Here is a 27,747-nt window from a genome sequence, read left to right as displayed (position 1 = left end):
GCAATCCCAGATGGGCTGGACAGCTGTGCAACCGCTGCTGGCTGTGGACTTGTGGAGGTGGTTTTGCGCATGCCAAAGGTGGAGCGTGCCTCTTCGAGTCCTCTGATTAGTGATGTTCCATCGCCCAGACTATAGGTCACTCTCTGCCTCCTTATGTCACCCTCTACCCCTCCATGTCACCCTCTTCTCATCACCCTCTCCTAGTCAACATCTGCCTGTCACCCTCTGCCTCTCCCTGTTAGCCTTTGCCTCTACCCATCACCCTCTGCCCATCACCCTCTGCCTCTCCCTGTCAGCCTCTGCCCATCCCCCTCTGCCTCTCCCCATCACTCGCTGCCTGTCACCCTCTACTTCTCCCCATTACCCTCTGCCTCTCCCCATCCCTTCTGCCCGTCAACCCTCTGCCTCTCCTATCACCCTTAGGCTATCACCCTCTGCCTCTCCCCATCACCCTTTGCCCATCATCCACTGCTTCTGCCTGTCACCCTTTCCCTGTCATCCTCTGCCTCTCCCATCACTCTCTGTTTCTGCCCGTCGCCCTCTGCCTCTCCCCATCAACCTCTGCTATCACTAGGGATGAGCGTGTTCAGATCTCAGAGATCCAAACCCGCCCAAACTACTGGGATCTGAGGCAGATCCGAGTTGGCTCAGTATTTCCCGCCTGACTCGGACCTGAAAACGAGGCAAAACGTCATCATCCCGCTGTCGGATTCTCACAGGTTTTGGATTCACGTGATCCCCGACATTTTTTTCATTCCAGCCGTGGCGAGTGAAGAGGGAGGGAGCTGGGATCTGTGCTGTTACATGCTGACACTGTGCATAGGGGCTGGCTACTGCTGTCCATATAGGGGCTGGCTGTTGTCCTGTCCATAAGAGCTGGCTGTTGTCTATAGAGGGACTGGCTGTTGTCCTGTCCATAAGGGATGGCTGGCTGTTGTCTATAGAGGGGCTGAATGGCTGTTGTCCTGTCCATAGGGGCTGGCTGGCTGTTGTCCTGTCCATAGGGGCTGGCTGTTGTCCTGACCATAGGGGCTGTCTGGCTGTAGTACTGTGTTGTCCATGGGGTGCTCTGTCCTTCAGGGGTACTCTTCACCCACCCCCAGTGTGAAAAAAAATAAAATAATTTTTTTTGTGTGTGTTAGCCACACTTGTCATCAGCGCAGGGGTGCTGTGTTGCTGTCTGTTAAGGGGCTGCTGCCTCTTTCAGGGGTTCACCCCAGTGTTAAAAAAAAATGTGTGCATGTTAGCCACACATATCATTGGCATTGGTGCGCAGGGGTGCTGTGCTGCTGTCTGTCAAGGGGCTGCTGTCTCTTTCAAGGGTTCACCCCCAGTGTTCCAAAAAAAAAAATATAAAAACTATTTTTTTGTGTGCATTTGCCACACTTGTCATCGGCGTAGGTGCGCAGGGGTGCTGTGCTGCTGTCTGTGAAGGGGCTGCTGCCTCTTTCAGGGGTTCACCCTAGTGTTCAAATAAAAAATAAATAAATAAATTTGTGTGCGTGTTAGCCACACCTGTCATCGGCGTAGATGTGCAGGGGTGCTGTGCTGCTGTCTGTCAAGGGGCTGCAGCCTCTTTCGGGGGTTCACCCCAGTGGGAAAAAAACAATCAATTTTTTGGCATGTGCATGTTAGCCTGCCACACCACCGGTGAAAAAATAAAAACAATTTTTTGTGTGCGTGTTATCCACACCACCAGTGAAAAAATAAAAACAATTTTTTGGTTGTGGGCATTAGCCACAACTGAGCTGCACTATAATTGCTTGGTGACACTGCTGTAAGACCGCAGTGAGTATGGAGGACAGTCACATGACAGGAGAGCAGGATCCACATATCAGTGTTGTAGCTGCCGGCAGCAGTCATGATGATGATGCAAGGCCATCAATGTCATCTATGAAGGCCAATGCATCAGGGCTTAAGTCAGGCCATGTAAAAAAATCAACTTTTACCCTGATAAAGAAAAAAAAAGCTAAAGCTGTTAGCTTTAAAGAAACAAAAAATTGTCAATATGCCATTAACTACATGAAGTGGCAAGGAAAGGATAAGGAATTGGCCTGTATTTATGACAGATGGTTCTAATGATAATTGAAGCCCGAGACGAGTAAGACGAGTAAGACACCGGAACCAATTGTGTGCTCGGAAACGTCATAAATCCCAGAGGAGAGTCCAATTGTGTCCGCGGTTGCCATGTGTGAGCCTGACCTTTCTAATACTGTACTTGAAGAGGATCCTCCATCCACCATTTGTGTGCCTTCTGACGTAGAAATCGAGGATGCTTCTGTGGAATTACACGAGGAGGATGAGGAGGACATTTATCTAGTTGGCGATAACAGCAAGGATGATGAGGATGCTGATGGTGATGAGGATGTTTGTGTAAAAACTGTAAATCAGGCAACAGTTGTTGCCCATGGTGGGAAAAATCCCATTGCTAGCATGCCTGGGAAAAGGACCAAAAAATCCACTTCTTATGTGTGGAATTATATCCACCCAAATCCGGACAACCTTTGCCAAGCCATTTGTAATCATTGCCAAGTAACATTGTATTGATTCCTATCTATTGTTTCCTACCTACCTATACCTTCTAAAATTGTCGCTATTTAGCGTTATGAGTCGCACATGAAATAAATGCTTTCAGACTTTGAGTGTGGTTCCAAAGCACAAAAAGTTATTATTCAATATAAAAACATATGGTTACATGCTGTGATCTAAATACAATTAGTGCAAATAAATCATACAGACCCAAGGTACAGTTGTTACATACGCACACGCTCTGGACCCAGATACCGGCATCAATATAGAAACCTCTGTCAACAGCAAGGCAAGAAGACTGGCATCCAAGTTTAGAGAGCCCACATATATAGACTAGCAGAGATAGGCAATACAATAGAACAGTTTGGCATGATTCCATTGGTTCTTCTGTTACAGTATAGTTCATAGGTCAATTCGAATGGACACAAACCAGCCTCCAACAGCTCTTTGTGTCCTTTTTTCTGCTGCATACTAAATCTAAGCTGGTTACATTACAGAGTACATTTTAATGTTTAACTCTCTATAGTCCTTAGTTTGCAGACACATCTTGCGATCTTCTCACCGATGGTACCGGAAATCTGCAAAGACACAGTGGATCAGTACAACACCAAACATGGTCTGCTTACCATATACTAAACCTTAGATATCAAATTACATTTATTTCACAACATTAATAATACTGAATAAACCTTGAATATTACACTTAAATGCTAGGGAACCTTTTATGTACGTGTGCAGTGTGTAAGTATTGGGGTTTTGGGAAAAGACGCTAGTTAGCGTTGTGCGACTACGTGTTTGTGGAGTACACCATGGTACGTGTTTTAAAGGGTTGATCATTTTATATGTTTTAGTGACTGTCTGTATTTATATGATGAGGACTTTTAACTTCTTACTATTGCGTGGTAATCGCACCATGCTAAATAATAGCATCGCCGAATGTACTTATAATGGGCGAGATTCACTAAAATGGCGCTGGGCAGCCAGTCGCAAAATGGCGTCTCACTGCCATTCGCAAAATGGCATCTTGCAGATTTAATTTTAAACCAATCCTGTCTCAGCCAATTATCCAGCTTCGACAATTGAGTAGCGGTAAGGACCTTAACCATCTTGGAACCTCCTCCCTGTTACTTCACTTGCAGTGCATTCATCAAATTGGAAAGTGTATTTCAAATTCTGAACTTTGGGGACAAAAAAATTTAACAACAATCAGTCCAGTGTCACCTAGCTGCTCCCTTCTATCTGGATCCAAGCACCTGCAATCTCCACCACCAACACCTGCATCATCACCAACATCCTCATTCATGATCGGAAGTAGCCCTGCATCCAATTTCATAAGCATGACTGACTCCTCTCCTATCCATGATTCCTCAGAAGGATCCTTGAGTGCTGCGCCTGTTGCTGCTGCTGGGGGTGGATGTTCATCCCAGAAAGGGACCAAGAAGACTACTACTAGTAGTAATTTAAAAAAAACAAATGACTATTAAACATGTCCTTTGATAGAGGAAGTAAGTATAACAGCTGTCACCCAGTTTCACAGCAGATCACTGATGCCATAACGGCTGTGCTAGTGTTAGATGGTGAAATAATAGAAAATGAGGATGATAGTGTGGATGAAGTGCAAAAGAGGATGAGAGGGAAATTTGTGTCCTATCTGACGCTAATGAGGATGTTGACGATGAGGATGTTGTTTGCGTAAATCAGCCACCAGTGGCAGCAGTTCTTGCTCATGATAAAAAGAAAGCCAGAAAAGCCAAGTCTTGGGTGTGGAATTATTTTAATCTAAATTCTGACAACAGTTGTGAAGGCATCTGTTCCATTTGTAAAGCCAAAGTTAGCAGAGGAAGGGACGTTAACTATCTCAAATTGAACGTCGCGATGTTTCCAATGTTCCGATGGTGGCTCCGATGTTCAGTTATTTTTAAAACCAATTTTTTTTTTACAAATCTTAAAAAAAAAAAAAATCTTTTTTTTTTTTTTATGAAACCATTTTGGATAAGTTAAAATGGATGTTCCTCACCTAATTCACTCATAAAAAACCCGACAATTTTGAAGCGTTTTTTTGGAAAAAAAATCGTCAGTTAATAATTGAAGGTAGTCCTTCCAAAAAATGTTTTGTGGGGGTCCATACAAACCAATGAGTTCAGCCAAGAAAGTGTCAGTCCTAGTCGCTAAAGTGCTTGGTTTGTTAAACTGTGCATGTCCTTTTTAATATCCCACATAAGAGTGGGTGGGAGGGACAATTCCATCATTCACCTCATTTCTTTACATTTTGCACAATTTGGGGCATTGCCGACTGACATTATTATAGTTTATTAAACTGCCATCCTGTGTGCCACTGCTGTGTGGCAATGTGTCACAGATGTCCTATATTTTTTTAAACTGCCGTGCGTTTGTGGCTGCTGCTCTGTTGCCTACTTTAGCCAGCCAGCTCACTGCAGCCTTTGGTCTATATTGGTGAAAAATAGTGAAATCAATATTGTGAGCTGTGAGGTGGTTAAAAATGCCTAGAAATGCCTGAAAATCATTGTTATTAAGGTTAATGATACTGTAGGAACAAAAACAGGCCCAAATTATCTGGTTTTTAGCTTTATATAATTTTTTGGAAAAAATACAGACCCAAAACCAAAACTTAAAAACAAAACACCAAGGAAAAAGATCCAAAACCAGATCCAGATCCAAAACTAGGGGAGAAGAGATCCAGATCCAAAGCCAAAACACAGGGGTCGGCGCACATCTCTAGCTATCACCCCCTGCCATCAGCCTTTGTCTTTCCCTGTTCCCACTGCCCATCACCCTCAACATCTCTCTGTCAATTTCTGGCTGTCAACCTCTGCCTTTCCCTGTCAACTTCTGTCCATCACCCATAACCACTCCCGGCCACCCTCTGCCACTCATCGTTACTCTCTGCCTATCCCTGTCACTGAGGGAAGTAAGTTCATGCCAGGCACCTCTACCAACAAGCCAACTCCTGCAGCACACAGATAAACATTCTCCTCTCCATCAACACCCCAATCTCAGCAGCACCCAGAGACAAACCCGACCAACACCCTAACCCCAGAGACACACTCACCCCAACCTAAGTAGCACCCAGATAAGGCCCTGCACGGCAGTATTGTTTCCTCAACGGGATCTATGACAGCCAATCTGCCAACTTTTTCATCACACCAGAAAACTTCTCTCCAACCTGTGATGTCACAGAAGTAGGTGGGCAGTGTCTGCCTACTTCTGCATATTTTGACTGCACAGTGCCAGATTTACTTACTGGGAGGGGTGTGTGCACAGTGCCAGCTGTAGGGGGGGATGTGCAAAATGCCAGCTGCAACGGGAGATGTGCATAGTGCTAGTTGCAGGTGGGGGAGCAGTGATAGCACAGGTGAGGAGCTGCTTGTACTAAGGGAGGGGGCTCTGTGGTGAAGTGCAGCTTGTATGGGTAGCTATATACTTCAGGGGTATGCTGATCCGGGCGGGGAGGCCACGATCGCGGAGGTGCGGTGGTCGAACGGCGGGGGTGAAGCTGGTGAGGCAGACAAAGGCACCTGACTGAAGTGCTGCAGGACTGATTCAGCCCCGATCCTCAATGCCACTGACAGTGATCTCGGGGTGGCAGGTGCACAGTGATGAAGTGTGCGGACACTGCCTTTCCCCCCAACTGCTATCATTCAGTTGGGGGGAAAGTTCCCCCTACACTAGAACAATTAGTTTGATTCTCCCAACTAGTTGGACCAACCAATATTTGCCGTTTTCGGCTTTTGGGAGCAAGTTTGCTCCCACACGCACTGCCTAACTATCATTCCAACCAGCCAACTAATTGGCTGGTTAAAACGATGATATAATTCTAGTGTATGGCCTGCTTTACACTTTAAGGTAAAGCACAAAGAACTAAAGGTTCTAACATTCCCCATTGGTAGCGAGCCTATGAATTAGAGATGGAGAGATCAGAGAGTGCCTTGGAGAGAATGGATTGTGAAATTTGTATAATTACTCAATGACACTAGGGATGTGTGCCGGACCATTTTTCCCGGATTTGGATTTGGTTCTAATTTGTCGTGTGGCTTTGGATTTGGATTTGCCAAACTGCGGTGACTGGCTTTGGATTTGGATTTTTTTTACAAAAATTGACAAAAAAAGCTAATATCACATACATTGGGCTTTTTTTTTCTTCCTAGAGTAGTATTAACCTCATTAACATTAATTTCCAGTCATTTACAGTCAATTTAGACCACCTCACAGTTTAAATTATAGTTTTCACCATTATTGGCCAAAGGTTGCAGTGAGCTGACTGGTTACCAAGCAACAGAGCAGCGGCTCAGACACCACAGTTTAAAGCACATCTATGACACATTGCCACACAGCAGTGGCACAAATGAAAGTTAGTGCAAGATGGAATGGTCCTTGGAAAAGTGGGGTACAGCCAGCAGAGTCACAGTACTTATATACACAGGTGGCTATGGCCGAAGGAGTCACAGTGCACAATCTTATTCACATCACACCGTACATAGGACCTCATTCAGAGCCGCTCGCAAAATGCGAGCGCTCGCTCTGAATGAGGGCGGCCGCTTCTCTGTAAAGAGCTGGCCTCCTTGCCGCTCGCTAAGCTGTGGGTGACCACCCACAGTTTTAGCAAGCGGCCAGGTTGATGGTCATGATGGTCGAGACCATGACAATCAGGGCTTGCGTCGAGACCCTTGTGGTAGGGTCTTGTCTGCCACAAGCCCCAGTGAGCTTTCGGCTCTAATAGAGCTGGTAATTCACCACTGACATCACAAGTGATGTCAGTGGGGCCGCCCCCAAGCGACAGGCGTTCCTTCGGGAATGCCTCCATTTGGCCAGCCACCCCCCCAGCCTGCCTACAAAATGGGGCGAGCTGTCGATCACTATCGACAGCCGCCCCTTTTGTAGTGAGCCTCGGAGCGAGAGAATTTCTCTCTCGCTCCGGGGCTTATGTACACGCAGTGCAGCCGCTACACATGCGCAGGACTTCAACATCGACAAGCTTGCGAGTGCTCAGCGCTTGCGAGCGGGTCTGAATGAGACCCTTAGTGCCCCTAATTCACATTACACCATAAAGTAATGTCTCTTATTTATGTTACGACACACAGTAGTGCCCCTTTTACACAATTCCCACAGCAGTGCCCCTTTTACACAATGTCCACATTAGTGACCCTTATACACAAAGCCCACAGTAGTAGTGCCCCTTATACAATGCCCACAGCAATAGTGTCCCTTATACAATGTCCACAGCAATAGTGTCCCTTACACAATGCCATCAGTAGTAGTGCCACCTATGCAGTGCCCCTCAGTAGTTTGCCCCCATTAATAGTGCCCCTAGTTCTATGCCCCCAGTAGTATGCCCCCAGTAGTAGTGTCCCTAGTAGTATGTCCCCAATAGTAGTGCCCCTAGTAGTATGCTCCCATTACAAGTGCCCCCAGTAGTTGTGCCCCCATTAGTTATGCCCCTTGTAGTATGCCTGCATTAGAATAAGTGCCCCCAGTAGTTGTGCCCCTTGTAGTATGCCCCCAGTAGTTGTGCCCCTTGTAGTATGCCCCCATTAGAATAAGTGCCCCCAGTAGTTGTGCCCCTTGTAGTATGCCCCATTAGAATAAGTGCCCCCAGTAGTTATACCCCTTGTAGTATGCCCCCATTATAATAAGTGCCCCCAGTAGTTATGCCCCTTGTAGTGTACATCCAGTAGTTATGCCCCTTGTAGTGTGCCCCTTGTAGTATTCCCCATTAGAATAAGTGCCCCCAGTAGTTATGTCCCTTGTAGTATGCCCCCATTAGAATAAGTGCCCCCAGTAGTTATGCCCCTTGTAGTATGCCCCCGTTAGAATAAGTGTCCCAGGAGTTATGCCCCTTGTAGTATGCCCCCATTAGAATAAGTGCCCCCAGTAGTTATGCCCCTTGTAGTGTGCCCCCATTAGAATAAGTGCCCCCATTAGTTATGCCCCTTGTAGTATTCCCCCATTAGAATAAGTGCCCCCTGTAGTTATGTCCCTTGTAGTATGCCCCCATTAGAATAAGTGTCCCCAGTAGTTATGCCCCTTGTAGTATGCACCCATTAGAATAAGTGCCCCCAGTAGTTATGCCCCTTGTAGTATGCCCCCATTAGAATAAGTGCTCCCTGTAGTTGTGCCCCTTGTAGTATTCCCCCTTTAGCGCCGCCTTACACAGAAAAAAAAAAACTTACCTGAATCCCCGTTCCTGCTTGTGACCACAGCCGTCCGCTCCTCTCTGCACTATGGGAGAGACGTCATGATGTCTCTCCCATCACCCGCAGCTGGGGGAGCCGGAAGACAGAGCTCATGAGTGAGCTCCAACCGGCTCCCTCCGTGCAGCAGCCAATGAGAGTCTGTGTGGCTCTCATTGACTGCTATTACAAACACATAGCGCCGCTGGCGGCTGTGTGTTTGTGTCTGTGTAGGGCAGACCGCTATCACAGCATTCTGCCCTACACTAGAGAAGCCCTGATGTCGGATTCTCTCGCGAGAATCCGACATCCGGAGGCCGCCGTTCGGCCTCGAACGGTGATCCAAGTCAGGCGGGGAACACCCGAACAGGGTTCGGGTGGACTCGGATCCCCTATGTTTGGAGCGGTTCGGATTCCACAGAATCCGAACCGCTCATCTCTAAATGACACTGAAAGGAATAAATGTGGAAATCTAATTTTTTTTAATTAATTGTGATTTTAATAAACCTAGATGTGTCTGATAATACCAATTCTTTTTTATTACTTGTTTGGTAGCAATCGTAAAGTGCTGCAGAGCTTACTGATGCTATGTAAATAAATGCTAGTAATAATAGATGCATACAATCAATAAAACAAAGCAGCATACAGTATCTGAACATAGAGGCTGATTCAGAGGTGGACATTAAAGGCACAGCTGCTGCATCTTGTACTTTGTAATGATGTAAAAGCCAAAGAGGAGTATTAAATAAAAAACGGCTTCTGTGATCCGATGGCTGTGTCTGAAACTGCAGCATTGGATCAACTGGGTGGACATTGGACATCTGTGTAACCCCCGGTTGCTGAGGATGTCCAGTGAAATCACACTTCTAGAGCCAGTAAAGCTGTGTCCAAGGACGCAGCCACTGACTTCAACACATGCAGAAAATGGGGCCAACACCGTTTTCTGGAAAGCTGCCCATCACCACTCCTAAATGTTAGTGGCTTTTGGGGGACTGCAATGCTGGCCACACACATAGCGATATTTGACCCGATCTAGCTGATTCCGACACATTGGAACGACAGATCGTGTAAAATATGGCCAAATCTTGAGTAAATCGTGAGTCCCCACTCACGATGCGATGCACGTCCCCGCTGGTCGCACATCGCACCGTCAGATCCCTAGAAGGGACCGCCTGGTCCCTTTCATCAGTGCCGGCGGTACTTTGGCGCCGGGAGAAGCTTAGCTCCAGGCGCAAGCTCAGCGGAGCTTGGCGCCCGGCAGCCAAGAAGCGGCGGGTAGCCGGCGCTGGGACACAGTACCTGCTCCCAGCGCCAGTCAGGCGTTGGGCGCGGCGTTCCTTGCGGCAGTGTTTGGCTCTGGCCGCGAGCCAAACCTGGCTCGCGGGCCAGCAGCCAATCAGAGACGGACGCGACGAGCCAATCGCGGCTCGCCACATCATAGCCCCGCCCACTCGCGCCATCTTGTATTAGACGGCGCCGAGCGGGAAAAGTCAGTTCGGCGTCGGAGAGGGAGGAGAGAAGACCTCCAGAAGAGCGGAAGATCGGCGTGTCAACAGGGGCGGCGGCTGCGGAAGAGTCCAGAAGACGCCGCTGTCAAGAAAGAGAAGAAGAGGCGGCGCCGCTGGCCAGGACGGGCCAGCGGCCGTAGAATGCGGCTGAGGACCGGAGAGGATTGCGGGGGAGGGAAGTAAAAGAGCATCACAAAGTTCCCCCCTGCAGCCTCTTCCAACGTCGCAGGTAGGCCCTCCGTGAGGCCCACCATATACCCCCCTCCCTAGACTGCTAGGGTTGTCGGGCGCTAGGCCCGTGGTGCGTTGTCGGGCACTAGGCCCGTGGGCAATTAGTCGGGCACAAGGCCCGGGGGACAGTAGCGAGCATTAGGCCCCGTTAAAAGGATTGGCCCTTAATAAGGTGTGAGTGGCCTGGGTACTAGGCCCAGGTCACTAAATAATCAAGTAGGCGGGCAACTGCCCGAGCCACCAAAAATATAAGGTAGTCTGGGCATTAGGCCCAGACCGCTAAGTGAGCCCCACAGGTAGGCAGGCAAATAGGCCTGAGCCCCATAAAAAGTGGTCTGGGTATTAGGCCCAGGCCACTACCAGAGCCCACCGTTAGCCTGAGCTGCAAAATAGAGACGGGACTCTGGGCAGTAGGCCCAAGTCCCTTGAGTACCCTGCAGTAGGCAGGGTTAAGCCCTGAGCCGCTGGTAAGACCCTGGGCGTTAGGCCCAGGGCCCTGAGCCCAATAGGTAGCCCCGCATAGATGATCAGAGGTGTGAGCAGTGGTGGAGAGCTGTACGGCTCCCACCAATAAGGTAGAGTTTCCCCAGTCACTGGGAAGAGGAGCTGGCCAGCTCTGGATAGGTAGGTAGCAGACATTTAAAGAGACAGTACCGTGTTTTGCTCTTGTATACTTATAGTCTGTGGTTGGTGTTCCGTGCAGGGCAAAAGTTTAGTTATTGTTATATCTGTCGCACTAGACACACTGTAGGTTGAGGGTGATGCCGTTTTAGTATGTGTAGTTGCTTGACATAGGTTTAGGCCCTGCACGGCTGTGTTGTGTATCTCCTTACAGTGACCTGTAGGCAAGTGAGCGGACGAAGAGCAAGAGTAGACACGGTGAGAAATATCTGTGTGTACTGTCTCTCCCTGTTTGTTTGTCACTATCTATCTTTCCTTCCTTCTGGGCGGACGGTGAACCTTGCAACCCGGTGCAAGGACGGATCTTCACCTGGTGCGTGAGTACCGATAGGTGAAAATTCGGGATCTGAGGCCAAAAGTGCCAATGATGATCTTCACTTAAAACCTGAATTTATCCCCTGGTTCGGTAGGGCGCGTCGGTCGACGTGAGAAAGGACGGTACTCACCTCGTCTCCTTCCCCCTAGGTCATCGTGTCCGTGTTCTATTTGGAGGTTCCAGGTCCGTCTGCTCAACACACGCCCTCAAGGTGAGAGGGTGCGGCGCAAGGTAAGGAACAGACGTACACCTGCACGGCAGCAGGCACTGCACCGCACCCACCTCTCACATCAGCACAGAACCCCTCACCCAGCAGCACAAATCACAGCAGTAGCTGAGCCAGCAACCCCCATCACCCCTCACCCAGCTAGCACACATAGCACCCCTCACAGCATTCAGCTCAGCACTCCCCACACATACATGCTGAGCTGACTTAGTCAAAACTACATTATTATAAAACTCACTCTGACAGGCTGACTGTGAAGTGGAAGATGAGAATACAGCTGCGTCCACTGTCCGCTCCTGCAGTTGTGAGTCAGTGCAGCCTGCTGGTCCTTGACTCTGCAAAGGCCCATGAGAGGAGGAGCTGCTGCAGCTGGGAATGAGCAGCAGCCCTCCAGCGGCCCTTTTTACTTGCTGCCCACTCTCTGCTCCCTGCTACCACTGCCAGCTGCCCGTCTGCTACATGCTGCCTGATCAGAGCTAAGCTCCGATTGTGGTAACTGCAGCTGTGCCACTGTCCACCAAGTGCCCCAAACACTGCCACCGGCACTAGGCTTGGGATGCCCCTAGGCATTTGCCTAGTTTGCCTATGCCTAGGGCTGGCTCTGCACAGAGACACACACCTCCTCTATCATCCCAACCATAGCAGTAGCACATGCAGGGAGGGTTCCAGAGTACCCAGAAACCGCCCCTGATGGAGCATATGTCTTTTAATGCTGGCCAGGGCTCCACAATTGTAGCCATGTCCCTTGTGATTAGCAGGCCTGTGTGGAGAGGGTTAAGCTAATTTTATGAGATTCAATAAGAATTGCATAAATTTGGTCCCGCCCACTACCCATAGATACGTGAATCTTATCATTATACTGTGGGGGTGGGGCCTAATTAATAAAAGTGGATTTAAAATTTTCTGCAGATTAATATATACAGTACTGTGCAAAAGTTTTAGGCAGGTATGGAAAAAATGCTACAAAATAAGAATGCTTTTAGAAGTGTAAATAGTTTATTTTTATTAATTAACAAAATATTAAAAGTGAATGAACAGAAGAGAAATCTAAATCAAATCAATATTTGGTGTGACCACTCTTTTCCTTCAAAACAGCACCAATTCTTCTAGGTACACTTGCACAAAGTCAGGGAGTTTGTAGGATTATAGTCAGGTGTATGATTAACCAATCATACCAAACAGGTTATAATGATTATAATTTTTCATATGTAGGTTGATACACAGTCATTAACTAAAACAGAAACAGCTGTGTAAGAGGCTTAAAACTGGGTGAGGGACAGCCAAATTCAAATAAACTATTCCTCTTCTGTCTGTAGTGATCTGGTTAGGTATGAAATTAATAAATTTGCATAATCCATATGACTATAAAGACAAGCTAGGGAGAGTTTAGATATATTGTATTTTATGATCTTTTTAATTAAATTAATATATAGATATAGGTAGATGGTTAATTAATGAACAAAATGGGTTGTGGTGGAGATTAATTAAAATGTGATAAGGATAATATGCTCATAAATTTTATAGGCATATGTTACTAACTTAGGCATTTAATAGATTGACATTTATATGGAAAACCATGATGTATTAAATAAATATATACAGTGCCTTGCAAAAGTATTCACCCCCCTTTGCATTTTTCATGTTTTGTTGCCTCACATCCTGGAATTAAAATGGATTGTTTGAAGGTGTGCATCATTTCATTCACAGAACATACCTACAACTGTGAAGTTGTGTTTGTTTAATATTGTGAATCAAACAACATTCAGGACATAACATAACATAACAGAAAACTTCAGCGTGCATAACTATTCACCCCCCTAAGGTCAGTACTTTGTCGAGCCACCTTTTGCGGCAATTACAACTGCAAGTCGCTTTGGATAAGTCTCTATGAGCTTGCCACATCTTGCCCCTGGGATTTTTGCCCATTCCTCAAGGCAAAACTGCTCCAGCTCCTTCGTGTTGGATGGTTTCCGCTTGTGAACAGCAATCTTCAAGTCTAACCACAGATTCTCAAATGGATTGAGATCTGGGCTTTGACTAGGCCATTCAAACACATTTAAATGTTTCCCCTTAAACCACTCGAGTGTTGCTTTAGCAGTATGCTTCGGGTCATTGGCCTGCTGGAAGGTGAACCTCCGCCCCAGTCTCAAATCACAGGCAGACTGAAACAGGTTTTGATCAAGAATATCCCTGTATTTAGCACCATCATCTTTCCCTCGACTCAAATCAGTTTCCCAGTCCCTGCTGCTGAAAAACATCCTCACAGCATGATGGTGCCACCACCATGTTTCACTGTGGGAGATGGTGTTCTTGGGGTGATGGGATCTGTTGGGTTTGCGCCAGACATAGCATTTTCCTTGGTGGCCAAAAATGTACATTTTAGGCCCTCATTCAGACCCGCTCGCAAGCGCTATACGCTTGCAAGCGGGTCGATGGTTGTGCATTGCGCACGCGCGGCATGCCTATGCGAAAGCCCCGTAGTGAGTGAGAAATTCACTCGCTCCGGGGCTCGTAGTGCCTCTCTGATTAATGCCCTCCTTGCCTGGTCTGTGAGTTTTGGTGGGCGGCCCTCTCTTGGCAGGTTTATTGTGGTACCGTGTTCTTTCCATTTGATGATGATGGATTTGATGGTGCTCCGGGGGATCATCAAAGATTTGGATATTTTTTTATAACCCAACCCAGAAGTGTACTTCTCAACAACTTTGTCCCTGACTTGTTTGGAGAGCTCCTTTGTCTTCATGGTGTGATGCCTCTTGCTTAGTGGTGTTGCAGCCTCTGGGACCTTTCAGAAAAGGTGTGTTTATACTGACAGATCATGTGACATTTAGATTTCACACAAGTGGACTTCATTTCACTAATTATGTGACTTCTGAAGGTAATTGGTTGCACAGAACTTTTGAGGGGCTTCATAGCAAAGGGGGTGATTACATATGCACATGCCAATTTTCAGAATTTTATTTATAAAGATTATTTTTTATATATATTTTTCTCATTTCACTTCACCAAATTATACCCCTTTTACACCAGAGCAAAAATCTGGGTTTTTGCTGGGTCTACCCGGGTTGCAGCTCGGTGTAAAAGGGTCCCTGAAAAATAACCTGGGTCAAGTGACCCTGCAATCCAACCCAGGTAGCTACCAGGGTTGGACCCAGGATGGACCCAGGTAATGGTGCAGTGTAAACGGTGCAACCCGGGTTATCTGACCTGGATCATGCCTAAAATGAGCGGATTGGTGCTTGTGGAGCATTCACCTCCCACTTTTTATGACCTCACAGGTTTAGCAGGGCAGACCTCAGTTCAGTGTGAACAGGGCTGACCTGGGAGTAACCCAGATCAAAGGTGCAGTGTAAATGGGTCTGACCTGGGTCTGACCAGGGTTGGAACCATGTCCAAAAACCCAGGTCGGACCTGGGTTTTTGGTGGAAAAGAGGTATTAGACTATTTTGTGCAGACCCATCAGATAAAAAAATAAAATAAAAAATTACAGGTTGCGATGTAACAAAAAAGGTAAAAAGCCAAGGGGGGTGAATACTATTGCAAGGCACTGTATATGCTATGTTATGTTATATTGTAGAGGTAAGGCAATTCCCCAGAGGAGGTTACTAACTTCACCCCTTACATTGCAGTATAGAGCATTCCAGAAGGGGGGCACGTGGATAGCAAGACATAGGTTTAGTAAGGAGGATAGAGGTGGGTCCTGATTAGGGTCTGTGGGGGCCTCTGGGCAACAAATGTGTGGGGGCCCCTATCAATAAAAATTATATATATATATATATATATATATATATATACACACACGCATATATTAGTCGCCTATTTGTCAATCACTTTATTTTTCATTATTTTTGATAATTAAACACTATCACGTTTATTGACCCAGGCTGACGCCCATTACCTGTAGGGCACGCATTGCTTAAATTTGTCTTTGGAGGTTTTGATTTATTTTTGATATTTTTATAAATCAATTACTGTGTACTGTGGCGCCGTATCCACATATTATACATACATACACACATCGGGCTACCTGCCTGATGTTCAATGCCCCTTGTAGTTGTGCCTGTTCTGGAATGCCCCCTGTAGTTGTGCCCCTTCTGCAATGCCCCAGTACTTGTGCCCCTTCTACAGTTCCCCCTGTAGTTGTGCCCCTTCTCCGATGCCCCCACTAATTGTGCCCCTTCTGCAATGTCCCCAATTGTTGTGCCTCTACTCCAATGTCCCCTGTAGTTGTACCCCTTCTTCAATGCCCCCTGTAGTTGTGCCCCTTCTCCGATGCCCCAGTAATTGTGCCCCTTCTGCAATGCCCCAAGTAGTTGAGCCTTTCCGACAGTGCCCCCTATAGTTGTGCCCTTTCTTCAATGCCCCCTACCCCTGTAGTTTTGCCCCTTCTTAAATGCCCCCTGTAGTTGCGCCCCCTAAAGTAGTGACCCCAGTAGCTCTCCCTCCCCGCCCACATCCCTGTGAAAAAACGTACCTGTTCACACTCCACGCCATCAGGGCTCTCAAGTCCCGCCGTCACTGCTGCTGCTACCGCTGCCTGCTGGATCTAACTGGATCCAGTAGAGGTGCACAAACTCCTCTCCTCTTCAGTGCGTGGGTGACGTCATGATGCCACCCATGCACTGCATCACTGGGAACACTGGCCTCTAAAGCGATCAGAATTCAGAGGCCATCTTACCTTAATTAAGTTGGTTGGAATCTACCGGTGGGAGCTCCGCGAGCTTCCAGTAGATCGCAATCAACCTTTTCGCCGGGCATGTGGCCAGGGGTCAGGGGACAGTGTGTGGTGGCCCCTTATGTGGGGGGGCGCCGGGATGACCACCCCTGTCGCCCTGCCTATAATCTGGCTCTGGTCCATGTGGACAGGTCAGTAGGCTAGAAATAGCGGCACCGCAACAGTGACCGTTGGCCAGAGCCGTAACTAGACTTTTTGGGGCCCTGTGCCAGAAAGAGCATTGGCGCCCCCTCATTTTTCAAAGGGACATAATGCACCCAAAAAAGGGTCATGGCTTCATGGGGAAGGGCCAGGGAAGAGATAGAAGAGGCCAGGTGATGCTGGGGATGATTCCTCAAAACTGTCCCTCTATTTTATGACTGTCTATAATTTATATAGATGATTGGCACAGTAGACATCAGTTTATTCATCAAATAGGTTGGAGTACCTGATCAGCTTAATTTACCACACATTACCCCGGAGTTGTGTAACTGTTAATAAAAATTAAACAAGCTGGGGAAGAGAGAGAGAGACAATCAGAAAGGACCAACACGGATTTTAAGGCAAATCCTAGATTAGGTAATGATTCCTATTCTTTTCCACACATTGACTATCGCCTGGGGAGTTGTTTCATCTTATAAAACAGTGATTCTGTGAAGTGAAGTTACTATGGGCTCTATTTACTACAATCCGCATTAAAATGCAGATTGTAGTGTGATATTACTGACTGAATTCGCATTGCGAATTCAGGCAATATCATAGGGATTTATTAAAAATCCCTTGCAGGGACAGAGTTTGCGATAAAGCTCTGTCCCTGCAAATCCCCTCCGCAGCCTTATCACTGTATTTTTTGGAAAAAATACAGTGACATGATTCCGCTCATGCGCCGACCGGCAGCCCCTACTACCATCCCCTGCGGCCGCCCAAGCACTCCCTCATGGCCGCCCCCCCTCCTACGACTCCCCTTACTTTTACTTACCTCCGGTCAGGTCATCGCTGCTCCAGGGTGATGTCCTCCCTCCAGGGCTCCGGTCACCTGGTCTCCAATCCTGCACTGTGACCTGGTCAGCTGTTTAATGCAGCAGCTGACCAGGGTCACAGTGCAGGAGCTGGGAGACCAGTTGACCGGAGGGAGGACATCACCAGAGCACCGATTACTGGCCCAGGAATCAGGTAAGTTTTGTTTTTTTACTATTATTTTTTAGCAGTGATCAGCTTGTGGTCTGTTTAGACCACACAACTGATCACTGGAGCCGGCTCCTGACTCTGCTTTGCCTGTTATAGCAGAGCAGGAGTCCGGTACCTGGGAGAAAGCCTGGATAACGTCACCTCCAGGTGGCGTTATTATCACAGGGCTTCCCCCTGTATTTTTTCACATTTTATTTTTAGTAAATCCCAGGCCAGATCACATTTCCTATTACAATTAAAAATATGTTATAATTAGGGCTTGGAGTAGAATTTTACGAATTCTACTCCAATTGCCCTTTAGTAAATTTAGTTGAAACTAAAATAATGTGAAAAGGGTGTGAAAACCCCTTTTCACTTTATTTTAGTAAAAATAATGTTAATAAATAGAGTTCTAAATGTGGCAACAGTTACTTTGTTATTCTAACATCCAAAGATATTAACACAAAAGTATGTAAAATATCTGTGGACATATAAATTGCCAGAAGTACAACTGTTAGTTTATTCACAATGGATATTATTTATTATTATTATTTATTAACAGTTTCTTATATAGCGCAGCAAATTCTGTTGCAATTTACAATTTGAATCAACATTAGCATTTTACTAGGTTGTAAAAGATATACATACATACATAAGAGGGCCTTGCTCGCAAGCTTACAATCTATAGTGAAATAGGTGTTGATACACAAGGATAGGTGCTACATTTTGCAAATTGGTAACAATAACAAAGAACCGATGCTAGTCAATTGTTAATAAATATATCTGAAGAACGGATGTGTCAATAAAAACAGTAATTTTATTAATAAATCTTGTAAATTAAAAGAGCATTGATAGTCATAAATCGCTATTGTTATTAAACATCCTGTAGGTGATGAATGTCTCTCCTGTACAGATGATGGTGTTAGGACCATCATCTGGTCCAGCCTGATTGCAGATGTTTTTGGTGGCCTGTATAATCCAATCACACTGGAAAGTTGGCCTAGGGTTAGGAGGATATTAAATTGAAGTGATAGGTGTTTACTATAAGAAGGGAGTTGTATAGGGAAGCTATAAAAGGTTATGTGGGCGGTCCTGGAATTTGATAAGCTTGTCTGAAGAGGTGAGTTTTCAGAGAACGCTTGATTGTTCGGAAACTAATGGAAAGTCGTATTGTGCGTGGGAGGGCATTCCACAGGCTGGGTGCAGCCCGAAAAAAGTCCTGTGACCGTGTATGTTATAGAGTCAATTATAAAACCACAAAGTTTAACATTGCAATAATAGTGTATCTAAGCTATAAATAGAAAATACAACTAAAGGGTAATTTATAGTTAAATAAATGTAATTGAAATACATGTAATTGGTATACAAGTGATGCTCTGTGGTATTCACACTGTGAAAATTATTTATCATACATGTATGAATGCAAATAACTAGATTGTATTGGAGTAATTAAACATTTTGGGAAATATCTATTTTATCTTCTACTGTAAACCCACCATTTATGTTGTAAATGTTATACTTAATGGGGTATCCAGAATATGTGATAAAGTTTATTTGAAAACTAAAAAAGTGGTAACTGTGTTGATTTACTTACCTGGTGTACATTTTAGAAACAAGGTGAGGATAGAACTCTGTAAGAAAAAACAGTAAACATTAAATGTTCACATATCTAGAATAAATTAATACAGTATTAATCAATAACTAACAGAATATTTGGGTTTTCCCAAGCAAACCCATTATACATAATCATTTACTATCACATAGAGGCACTATCATTAATTACCCTAAACAGATCCTGGGTTACATGTCCATTTTCTAAAGTCATACTGAGTGACTGAACTCCCCCTTCTTTTCCTTTGTGCCCTCCATCCGACCTGTCCTCCATCACCCCCATCCTCTCTGACACCTGTTTCCCCATGTCCTCTCTGTCATCATTCTCCCCTCCTGTCCTCCATGCTATCTTTCTCCCTTTGTGCTACCTGATATCCTTCTTTCACCCTCTGCTTTCCCTTTCCCTCCACCTTCTCTCCTTTTACCTACCTTAGGGGCCCAATTATTAAGGATCGCATTTTGCAATGCGATCAGGGCATGCAGTACAGCCCATGATCGCATTGCAAAATGCGTTCATACCGGCCGAATGTATGACCCGGCACATGCAGGGAGACCGGCTCCGAAAAGAGCCCGTCCCTGCGATGTGGCCTGAGCGCATTCCGGGCTGCTGCGCATGTGCAGTCCCGCGGACTGCACATGAGCGGCGCCCATTGCCGGCGGAGGGATCTGGAAGATCCCTCCGCCGGCTGAAATGCGGGTAAGTGCCCATAGGACACAGCGGCTAACACTATCTTCAGATAGCGTTAGTTGCTGGGGCCAATATCGGGAATGCTTTGCATTCCCGATATTGATACATTTGGCAGCATCGCATCCCCCATAGAAATCAATTGGGGAGGCGGCTGCCGGCGGCAATGAAGGGATCACAGCAGGTATCGGAGATACCTGCTGCGTTTTCTCCTTCATACATTCGGGGGATACTTAGTATTTGAGGTAAACCCCCGAAAACAGGTGTTTTCGGGGAATTTACCTCAAATGCACTTTGATAAATGGGCCCCTTAGTCACACAGCAGTATACATGACTGACCCAGGAGGGGCTTCTCTTGTTGGTGGGTGTGTTGTCTTGTCCTCTTCCAGACTCAGCTCCATTAGAAGAGCTGTAGTCTTGTGAACTAGATACTCTTAGTCACTGATTGGCTGGGAGTGTGCCACACAGTGATGATGTCACAGCGCAGTGCACTCTCAGCTTATCAGTGACTGAGAGCAACTGCATCATGGGACTCCATCTATTCTATGGACAGCTGGGAGAACCTGAGAGGACCAGATAATGTGACCAGAAATTAGAAGGTAAGTATTATACCACTGCTTTCAGCCCAATCCATAGTGCATTTTGAATCATTTAATGATTATAATCCTGGGTGTTTTTGAGAAAGCTGCCACATAGCAGTGAAACGCGTTAGTTGCTTTGACCCAGGTATTGGTTTTCAACTGGAGAAGCTTCTCTATATGGACATTATCATTGTTTACATTGTGGCCCATCAGTCTATGACTTACAAGACCGAGGACTACGAGCCTGTACATCTGCGCTGGGATTGGTTACAACTTGGAACTCCGCTAATTAAAGGACTCCATTCAATTGTCTCACTAAGCTGGTAATAAGTTTTCATAGCTGGACAGTGTCTCTCTACTTGTGGACTTATGAGTTTTCTTTGTGCACAATTTTCAAATACCTATCTGCAGTCTACTATTACTTAAAGCCTATTGCAACATTTTTACTATATATTTGTTGTTAGGGTGTGACATTGCATATTGTGTATGTGATTATTAAATTAATTATGACCACACTGTTGAGTGAAAACCTGAATTCCTGACACCTTGCTACTAGTGTGATATATTGAGCTCCTGCCACCATTGTCCTAACCTGAGTTACTGACACTCTGCTCCCAAAGTGCTATCCTGAGTTCCTGATACTCTACTACTGAAGTGCAATCCTAACTTCATGACACTCTGTTACCTAAGTGCAATACTGTGTTCATGACACTTGCTACCTGTGTTATCTTAATTTCCTGACACTCTACTACACGAGTACAATTCTGAGTTCTTGAAACCCTGCTGCATGAGTACTACCCTGATTTCTTGACACTCTGCTACCCAAGTGCAATCCAGAGTTCCGGACAGTCTGTTACCCTAATAACATACTGAGTTTTTGATACCTTGCTACCTGTGTATAATTCTGTGTTCTTCACACTTCACACTTCACTATCCATGTGCTCCACAAACTGCTGCCCAAGTGCAAAGTTCCTGACTCTCTGCTACTGGTGTGCTACACTGAGCTCCCAACACTCTACTATCTGTGTGCAGTCAAGAGTTCCTGGCACATTACTATCTTTGTTAAGTTATGAGTTCCTCACACTCTGCTACCTGAATGCAAACCTAAGTGCCTGGCACTCTGAAATTTTTGTGCAATCCTGGATTCGTGACAATCTGGGGGTGATTCAGAGGTGGGCGTAAAGCAGTAGCAGCTGCAACTTTTGTTGCAGCCACTACTGCAAAATTATGTTAATGCTCCAGCTGATGGGCTGCCTATTGAGAGGCCCACCAGCTGCTGCTCTAATCTGCTGTGGTGCACACAAGGACGCACCATCAAGCAGACATCAGCTGCACCATCGGACTTCTGAACAACCCTATGGTTGCTTTGAATGTCCATCGGAATGCGACCTTGGCAGGCTATGCGGAGAAATCCACTCCATTCCTTTAGCTTGTTAAAGATTTTGAATCATTAGTTTTATTCAAAAACATGAGGTTAAAATAAATATTTATTAAAATGATTAAGACAAAATATTGGAAAATGTCACTCTTATAACTGTGCGACATGAAATAATTTGAAATGTAATTCATGTATATAAATAGATCATATATTTTCTCCCTTTGATGTCTCTCTTAGTATTCTAAAGTATAACACTCAAGCCAATTGCTTTAATTGAAATAACCTGTATCACATAAGTCCAATTAAGAATGCTATTTAAACTGGGACCTGACTACTATCCATACACCTTGACAAAGACGCCCTGTGACATCGAAACGCGTAGGTGAATCCCTGGTCCATGATCGCAAGAATACGGCTCATTTCACCTACTCTTCTCCAAGCACAAAGGACCCCGATGCTGGCTCTTTTCCTCTCCAGTCACCTTGCCGCAAAGACATCCGGGTGCCAATCGCTGTGACTCCCGCATACACGGAGAAACACAGCGCCGTGTCGGTGACATATCTGGACCCTGTTAGTGTCCAGACACCCGGCGGCTTTTGGAATACAAGACTGGTGTTTATTGGGACTTATTCCCTGGAGTCTGTTGACCCTTGATTTGCCGGAAAATAGACGCTTTGGAGAGGCAATTACCCTGACGGCAGCTTCCCTCTGGTTCTATCAATCACAGTTCCATCAAGTCGCTCCCCGCTGGTCGGGTTGAGCGCAGTACCACACGGGTACTAAGGTACTTAATCTCCATTATATTCACTGCTGCAAAGGACTGGAGTCCAAAGGTAACTTTGTTTCCATAAGGATCCACTGCTGCAAAGGACTGGAGTCCAAAGGTAACTTTGTTTCCATAAGGATCATCCGCTCACTTTGTCCACTCCATTTAACATCCACCTAAGAGACCGTGGGCACGATTCTATTCAACGCGATGTAAATTGCGCCGGGAGATAGCTCCCGAAGCTATTCAATTCATCGCGATGTTAGGTCAGGGAAGGCTCATTCTCGTGCCTTAAACAGGTTTAGGCGCGATAACGGGCATTCCCCGACCTAACTTCCCGGCGCGAGGCTGTTTTCTGCCCTTCGCGCCGGGACTTTTGTCGGATTTCTTCTCTCATCCCCAAAGGGATTAGAGAAGAAATCATTAGTCGGACTTGGCAGCGCGGTGTATTGAATAGCTCCGGGAGCTCACTCTCGGCGCTATTTACATCGCATTGAATAGAATCGTGCCCAGTGTGTATACATATTTATGACTTACTCCCCTTGGAGAGAATTTACAATTTTGAGCCTCATTCCTTGATTAGGACCTCTTTTATGGTTCAATGTAGACATGTGTACATTTGCATTGGTTAATTAACCCTTATTTTACTTATTTCAATTGTATAGATCACATGCGTGGTCTTTTATATTATGATAATTTTTTATCAATAATAAATGTTATGTATTTAATTTGATTTGTTGGCTTGAGTGTATTTAGTGTAACCTTCCAATCTTTGCGACTACTTCTTTTTTCTTCTGTCCATCGGAATTTGGCCACCAGAGTCAGAGAAAAAGTAGTCAAAAAGAATTGAAATCTAACTTTAACAGATCTATTTACATGTTGCATAGCAAATTTGTAACATGTATTTTAATGGAATAAGATGCACAACTGATTTACTCATTTTTGTTTTCAACTGATGCCTAAAAATAATTGTGTTGCCTTTCACCGTCTTGTCAATGGAATATTAATTAAGCACTGTAAATGTGGTAGGATAGATACTATCCAAACTGTGAAATACCCCCACTTCCCGACAGCATTCTAGCAAATGAAGTGTCTCTGCACTAAATCACTCTGCCTCATAGCTCCTACTGGTAATTAAAAGCTGTTGGAAGCACTCCATCCTATTAAAATCTTTTTAACACCTCTCACTCTAACACTTTTCGAACTGTTAACTATCTCTTTCCCAGTTTAGCATTTACTCCCTTTCTGATCACCAACCCTCTTTTAGTGCAAACTTAGAAGACAATATTTTAAAAATAATACTTTCTATGTGACTGTAATAATTTAATGTCTTCTCATTCAAACTGCCTCTCTGTACAAGCAGTTGTACTGCTCAAGGATATGGCTTTTAAGATTCTGGAAAGAATTATCTTACATCTAGAAAATACATCAGAATTTGGTATCCTTCTCTTCATACTGTTAGAATGTAATCATTTTACTTTATAGCATACCTTTCTCTGCACGTGTTCATGGATGTCCCCCTCGTGTCTTGACTACATGACTGCAATGCAAAATTCTCAGTTGTACAGCTTCCTTGTATAAGACTTGTCTAATATCACGTCAGTGTATAGAGATACTTACAAGGTATCATGGGATTGCAGAGCTATGTATAGTAATGTAAGGTTTGATATAACAGTGCACATGGGATTGTTTAAACTAGAAGCCTGAGCTTTTGCTAGACTTTGCTAGAAGTTTTTATATATACAGTAGTTTATGTCTTCCAAAGCCAACACCTTTAGCTACATTTGAAGAGCTTTTACTCCTTATTGAATTTCAATTATTTATTTTGTTGCCAACTTCCACCAGTAGATTTGGCCTGTTTGGGACTGGCCCTGTGCTGTCAGTTACCCGCACTGGCATTACTTTGTTTCCTTGTAGGTGGCCCTTCCTATCATGCTGCCCGCAGCAGTCCAATGCTCATCGACCCATCCTCTTACCCCCGTCAACACAGCACCTTGTTAGTGTCTTCTAATGAACGCTGGGTGGGGCTGTGTTAAACAAATAACAGTTTGCATATAGTTGAACTGTTGCCTCCAACCTGTCCACTCACATATTACATCACTGGCATAGGCATGACCATACCTCAACCATAATCCTCACTCCCAATCCAATAAATTCCTTGTGTGTGAACAAGCCCTCTGTAGGTTTGCAGTAGTAGGACCCTTTATACTCTTTGCACACCTCTGGTTCTGTCTTGTCCATTGCATTGGTAATTTGTGCCCTATGCTCTTTTTGCATAACTTGTGTGCACCCAAGATGTCTTTACAAAACACTTACACCTTCCGAATCCATTCCAGCTGAAGGGTATTGCTGTAATGTGGACAAGCTTAAGGGTATTGTTGTAACGTGGAGGTGTATAAGGGAATTTCTGTAAAGTGTGAGGGCTGAGAGGTATTGCAGTAAGATGGGAGGGCATTATAGATCATAACCACAATGTGAAAGGTGTGTTGGGGCAGTACTGGTTATTACTGATTTCCATAATGCGTATGGGGTATTGTTGCAATGTGGAGGTGCTAATAATGTAATGTTGGGGTCATTAGAGGCCTATTTGTTACATGTGAATGCTATTGATTATTGTTGGGAGTCTAGAATGTTATTTAGTTGCTTGGATTTCCAGCATGTGAATGGTATTTATTCCTTTTCTAAACATTGCCTAGCATTGCAGGATTTGGCAAAACAATAACTGAGCTCAAGACAGCAGCATGAAGTGAAGGCTGCAAGGACAGGTAGGAAAAAGTTATCTTATCTGCCAGCTTGATTGTGATTGTATTGTCTTGTGCATTCAGTTTATTTTTAAAATGTTGTTGTAATGCATCTATTACGATTCATGTTCAAAGTTTTATTGGACATATTTTTACGCTAAAGTCCTGATTGTGGCAATAAAGCACATTTTTGTTTATCACTGCTTATAGCGTTAATGAAATAAAACAGTTATCACCACAATTTAACAAAAAGCAGCATTCAAGGAGGTAAGGTTAAGGTCAAACCTCAGCAAACCTGCCACAGATTATTTGTTTATTATTAATATAACCAGATGTAGGGTAGTAAATGGCAAGTATGGTCCAGTGATTTTCCTAATTTTATACTTTCGTTTTTTTCTTTTACTTAGTGCTTCCACCTAAGCCTGTGATACAACCTTTATCCTTGAAGCAGACCTGGGAACGTTTCCAAAGTAAGTAACTAACACACCTTATATTGATTAACTAGATATAACCTCATGAAACCTCAGCTTCCCATCTTTCACAGCATTTGCAGAATAATTAACAAAGTAATTGTTGAAATGTAGAGTGCCCCACTGTGCTACCTCCATTAATGATGGCTGCTATTTGGTCTTCTGTGCATGCTCTGTGCCAACTTGTTGTCACTGTGTATGAGTGCCACAGTGGGACTCGGACGTGTTCCACTTAGCTCCAGAGACCCTGACACATTATCCTGTATTTGGCCTGTATTATCCTGCATACAGTATATCCTTTAGATACCTGCACTGCTACCTTCATATATTACCGACTGGTGCTCTGTATGTTCCGCTCAATCTCCGCTTAAGTGTATAACTGTGAGTACGTCTGTACAAGCAACTTCTACTACATTTAAATAAACCTCACTCCCGGTTAAGTACTTGGGCTGTATAGTATATCTGGACTCTGCTGGTGTTGCTATTATACTCTGAATTCCACAGACAATAGCACACACACATCAACAGTTATGACACACTTTGAAAAGACTCAGGGGTAGAGGTACTAAGCTTTGGAGAGAGACAGGGGCAGATTGGGAACTTAAAGTGGCCCTGGAAAATTTCAGAAAATGGCCTCATGTAGGCGGGGCTAGATAACTGTAGGCAAGTCCATATAGAAACCTAGGTGGGGTTATCAAATTTTTAACCCTTACCATAATACAATACAGAGATTATCCATGTGACTGCAATATGATAAAGAGACCACCCATGTGACTCCAATGCAGGACAGAGGTCATCCATGTTGCCAGAAAGCAGGACAGACAGCATCCCAGTGACCACCATACAGGACATCATTCAAGTGACTGCTATAAATTACACACATTTTAGTGACAGTCATAAAATACTGATTGCACACTAGTGTCCACCACACAATACAGATAACATCCAGTAACTGCCATACAGAACAAATAGGAGCACACAGAGCACCATAACGTACAGACACCACTCAAGTGAGCACAGCCCAATACCGGGACCTCTCAATGCACACTGATTGTGATTTTACTATATATATATATATATATATATATATATTTATTCCATAGGCGAAAAACTTTATGGTTTCACATTAATGGATGTGTTCCTTGTGCAATGCATCTGTGTTAAAAATGTAATATGTTTAAATAAAAAATACAAAATTATGTGCCCTACCCCCCAAAAGCACAACCAGCCCCAGGCTGGTCCTGGTTGTGAAAATACAGGCGACACAAAGCATAGAGGTCCCGTGTATTTAGCACAGCCTGCACCGGGCTTTTAGGAGCTGGTCCTGGTTGTCAAAATACAAGGGACAAAAGAGGTAAGGGTCCCCTGTATTTAGCACAACCAGCACTGGGCTCAGCCAAGCCGGTCCTGGTTTTGGAAATACAGGGGACAAAAAGAGTAGGGGTCCCCTGTATTATCCATAACCACCACCGAGCTCTTTCTAGCAGGGGATTAATGCCACAGCCAGGGGAACCCTCTCACCAGGTCCCCTGGCCAAAGCATTACCCCTGACCGCTAGTTAGCCCAGGTCGGGGAACCCTGGGGAGGCGCCATTTTTTAAATGGACACTGCTGCCGAACTCTGCAGAATGGCTGGCATTGACTGGATCCTCCCAGATCCAGGGCAGCTGCCAACACAACACTGCCGCCGTGTCCCGCCACCAACACCCACTGCCATTGCTAATGCCTGCACCTGAGCCGGGTCCTGCTGCCGCTAACGCCCTCAGCTAAGCTGGGTCCCCACCGCCATTAACGCCAGCACCTAAGCCGGTTCCCTGCCGCTGAATAGACATAATAATGTAGTAACTGAAAGCAATAAATAATAGCAATGAGAATGAAATTAACTGCTCAATGCAAGCTTTATGAGAGTGCTACAAATAGGTCCTAAAATATGCAAAAATGCATAAATTGCTAAACATA

The sequence above is a fragment of the Taudactylus pleione genome, unplaced genomic scaffold (genome assembly GCF_031769625.1).
Source record: "Taudactylus pleione unplaced genomic scaffold, aTauple2 ptg000214l, whole genome shotgun sequence".
Lineage (NCBI taxonomy): Eukaryota > Metazoa > Chordata > Amphibia > Anura > Myobatrachidae > Taudactylus > Taudactylus pleione.
Note: the sequence above shows the minus strand (reverse complement) of the source record.